The sequence below is a fragment of the Triticum dicoccoides genome, chromosome 7A, assembly GCF_002162155.2.
Source record: "Triticum dicoccoides isolate Atlit2015 ecotype Zavitan chromosome 7A, WEW_v2.0, whole genome shotgun sequence".
NCBI lineage: Eukaryota > Viridiplantae > Streptophyta > Magnoliopsida > Poales > Poaceae > Triticum > Triticum dicoccoides.
Genome location: NC_041392.1, coordinates 709,570,388 through 709,575,284, shown reverse-complemented (window position 1 = coordinate 709,575,284; position 4,897 = coordinate 709,570,388). Strand labels below are relative to the sequence as shown.

Below are 4,897 nucleotides of genomic sequence, written 5' to 3'. Positions count from 1 at the left end.
ATATCCCCCGATCACTTTTGTGTGAATATCATGGCAACTCGCACATCATAAACCTGATAACTTATGTACCCCGATGCTGATAACTTAGGTGCGGGGGCGGGGGGAGAGGGGGTTGATGAAATATCCTCCGATAACTTTGGTGTGAATAGTATGGTAACTCACACATAGTAGACCTGATAACTTATGCACCCCGGTCATGGTAACTTTTCGCGACGAGGGGTGATGAAATATACCCTCGATAACTTTTATGTGAATAGCACGACAACTCACACATCGCAGACCTGATAAATTATGTACCCCGGTCTTGATACATTTGGCGACCGGATGGGGTAAGGGCGCTTGATGAAATATATCCCCAGTAATTTTTGTGTGAATAGCATGATAACTCACACAACGCATACCTGATAACTTATGTTCCCCACTTCTTGTAACTTTGGCGACAATGATGAGGGATGTTGGAAAAAAATAGTTGAATACCCCCCGGTAAGTCATGTATAGTTATCATGGTAATATAAGCACCGTAGACCTGATAACTTAGGTATAGACACCACGATAACTTTAGACCCGAATAAAAGGTTGTTGAAACATACCCCGGTTACTTCTATGCAAATAGCATGGTAATATATGTATCGCGGACCTGATAACTTAGCTACAAATACCGCAGTAACGTTGACCCGGGGGAAAGGAATCGTTGAAAACACACCCCCGATCACTTCTGCATAAATAATATGTTAACATACATATAACATAAATGATAACTTATGGTAACTTTTGACGAAAAAAGTGATCAAAACATACCAACATGGGATCTAGTTTTGAAGTTGTCATCACGATGGATTTTTTATGTGGAAACGATTTTTCAGTCAGAAACAATAGTTTAAGCTATAAAACATTTTATAGTTTCGTAATAGTGAGAATCTACAATGACATCAGCTTTCACGTGCTATCGTGCATTTGCATGTGGAGAGAATGTTGGATTAGCCATTTTTATGCCCTGGTAATTTCTATGTAAACAGGATGGTAACTGACGTACCAGAGATGTGACAACTTATTTAGCCTAGATCTGATAACTTTTGACCCGAATTTTTTTCGACGAAACATAACAACATGGGATCTAGTTTCGAAGCTCTCCTCGCAACGAATCTTTTATGTGAAGACGGTTTTTCAATGGGGCAACAGTTTGAGCTACAAAACATTTTGATTTTTGAAATTAAAAGGAATCTAGGATGACATCATTAATTTTGTCTTTTTCTGCATGCATGCATATATATGGTAAAAGGGAGGTGGAGTTTACGTGAAAGAACCGGTCTGCGTACACTCGATGCATCAATACTCAATACTCTATCAATCCTCCGCACCTATCGCTAAATTCCTGCCGTCCGGAAGTTAGTCACGTCCTTATAGAAATCTCTCCACTAAGAACCCATCAAAAGGAATGCCTCTTTGTTTTGCAGGATTGTCAAAACGCAAGAACAGAAAACAAAACTCATGAATAGAATGTCAAGCCCATTCAAATCCTACAGGAATTAAGTTTGTTTGATAGCATCATAGGAAAAACAAAAGGATATTTTTTCAAGTGCGAATGCCAGTTTTCCTATGAAATGTGCAGTGCAAATGATTAATTATATCAGAACGTACTGAAAGAGGCAGCTTTGATTACCATGTAGAAATTATGGTAAGCGTTCTACCCTCCTGAGGGGGCCGTGTGGGTATTTATTGATTGAATGGGGCTTATCCCGTGGTGGCGCATATATAACTTGGAGTACAAGACATAGAGAGATAGAGATGAATTTAAATGGTTACAATCCTATCTCTAAGCAACAACTATCCCTAACAGAATACATCATGCGCTAGGAGAGATAATCATGTGAGATATTTCAACAACTAAGCCAAAAAAAAAAAAGAGTTGAGGGCCAAAAACAGTGCCCCCGGATATCATAGAATGACAAGAAATGGAACCATAAAACCAAGTAAATCTCCCTTCGAATGAACTAAGCATCTTGTTAGCTTGCAAGTTCAAGGCCAATATATCTATAGAAATCTCTCCACTAAGAACCCATCAGGAGGAGGGCCTCTTTGTTTTGCAGGATTGTCAAAATGCAAGAACAGAGAAAAAAACTCATGAATAGAATGGCATGCCCATTCAAATCCTACAGGAATTGAGTTTGTTTGATAGCATCACATGAATTTTTTTCCCAAGTGGTTGTGGTGGATGCCAGATTTCTTATGAAATGTGTAGTACACATGATTCCTTATATTAGTAAAAATTCATATTAGGATTCAATCTTACGAATCAAATGGCCATCATAGGAATAAAAATCTTGAGCTTTCCAATCCTCCAAAAACCATAAGAAAATCTTTTGAATCAAAGAGGCCCTTAGCTTTTATTCACCATTGAAGAGTGGAGGTAGGCTGCAGAAAATATCGCAGGGAAAGCACCATGTGAAGTCGAAATAGTGTCAATGCAAGTTCTTTGGTTCAACAGTGTAGAGTTGTACTAGGCAAATAAAAATCACAGGACAAGGAGGCTAACGAGACAAAGTAGTGCTTTTGGAATCTGCACAGGTTTTGTTTCAAAATCTCAAACTTCTCGAAGTGGAAACTATGGTTTCAGAGTTTTACCAAACTCTAAAAGAAATAGAACATCTGGTAACAAAATGCAAACTAAAATTTAAGATTGAAACAATGATGTGAACAACTAAGACATTGGTATTTTAATATACATATTATACAGTGTATAATTGGCATCACGGCATCACCGAGAACTTCAGAACTGATCAATAACTTTCCATAATACTGATATTTGCTAAAGCTTCGTCATATTACACCATCGATGTAGTCATGGTAGTTAATCACTCACTGCTTCAATAAAGAAATTAAAAGAGCACCTAAAGGGTAAAACAGAAACAGTAAATGTACTAGTCTACATATCAAAACATATTTAAGAATGATACTGATCTAGCATATATAGGTTCATGTACAGGTTAACAAATTATCAAAGGGGAGACATACATTTTGCAAAACTAACCCTTGTCGAGAAGATCTCCGAGAATTTAAGAAAAAACAATCTAATCTAAGGTTTGCAAAGGTCTCAACTGAAGTAACTATGCTAAATTTAATCCACAGTCAGCATACTAAAATTTGTGGTGTTAGCTGCTTTCTCCCATATATCAACAATGATTGTAGGACAAGTCCTTTTCAGGTGCTCATACCCTTTACTTGCCATCACATCAACCTTTCTGTTCGAAGAGATGATATATTCAATGCAAGCATCTTTGAGCTTGCTGCAATGATGCTGGTCAGCTAGAGCTAAGGTGGTTGCCACAGTCCAGTAGAAAGAACCTCGCAAAGTTTTCTCTCACACATCAACTTCATCCTTTCCATACCATACATATCTGCAGCAACAAGTAAATGCCTAAGCAATTCTTGATACTCATCAGAGTTGAGGTCATCCAACAGAGGCAACGTATCTTAGTAAATGAAGTGAAGCAGTCCTCTGAAAGTTGTGGGTTGCATATCTTCAATGGTTATGCTGTGCCTTTGTTCGTCTTTGAGTGGCCCGTAGAACTCCACTCTAAAGACCGGCGACCGCATGGCGCATTGCGAGGATGATCTTATGAGCTGGGAAAACCTCATGTTTGACTTTGACCTTGAAAGACACATCTGCTCCCTCTGTAGCCTCCAGCAATGTACCGAGGTTATCCACCACATCGGACGGTGGCACTTGGACCTCGGCGTTAATCTTGGCATCCACCACCTGTGCCTCCTTGAACTTGATCACTGTAAGACTGCACTCGATGAGAAGAATGTCGTCCATAATATACCTTCCAAGTTCACACTTCCTCAAGAAATATGGATTGCCCCTGCAGTGGCCTGCATTGCCACGACTGTCAAACACCAACGGTTCTGTCTGGTAAGGGTTTGGCCCAATAATGCTACACTTGCTGGCTGCTGCTACGGAAATGGTGCCTACGGGCTGAGGTGGCCAAACGAGAGAACTAGCGAGCCGGAATTCACGCAAAGTAAAAAACCTGAGCACCAAACAGTAGAATCCATCTCTGCGCGTAGGTGATTCCGTGCGCCTTTTGCCCGTAAGTGTAGCATTATTGGGGTTTGGCCCGGGCGCGGGAGGCTGTGTGGCCTGGTCGACCGGCCAAATATGGAAGAGCGCCCTCACCTCAGTGTTATCAGTCTGGAGCAGGAGGTCGACAGCCAACCAATCTTTATGGTCTTCCGTTTCACCGTCAGGGTACAAGTGGACGCACCAGTCGTAGCCGCCGACAGCAAAGGTAGCGGACTGGATGACCTTGCCGACGCCGAAGCCTCTGTACAGGCTGTACCCTTGGATCTTGAATAGGTGCGTCCCATGCGCAGTCTCCGGGGCGCAGGTAGAGGCCGTCCTCGTTGCTGAGCTCTGGGACGCGGCCATGGCTGCTGTCTAGGTGAGGCAGATATACTAAGCGCGGGACTACGGGAGACCCGGGGAGAGACAACGGCGACGGAGCGATTCGAGAGGCAGCAGTAAGGACAACGGCGGGTGGTGCGAACAATTGACGACAACTTGGCGAACAGAATTTTACGATTGGGAGACTGCCGCCCGAGAAGGGACAGCGATATATAGGTGAAACACAATTGTTCGGCCCTACTATTCCATGATGGATTCCAATACCACAAACTCACCACGATGAACTCCATACAAGCTGAATTGTGACACCTGCTCCCTGACGGATTCCAGTTCCAACTTACCCAAAACTTATATCTTTTATAAAAAGAAAATAAAAATTAAATGGAAATAGCGTGTCAATTCTAAAAGTTTAGAAATATGTTTTTGCTGATAGCGAAAATGGCATTGGCGCATTCCATATAGTTGGGTGATCTTCTGACTCTCTCACTCAAT

The 4,897-nt window shown here is 41.6% G+C and overlaps 1 pseudogene; it reads right to left on the bottom strand.

The window, feature by feature from the left end:
• Positions 1–3,115: 3,115 nt before the first annotated feature.
• On the bottom strand, positions 3,116–4,429 carry LOC119333975 (annotated as a pseudogene).
• Positions 4,430–4,897: the final 468 nt, after the last annotated feature.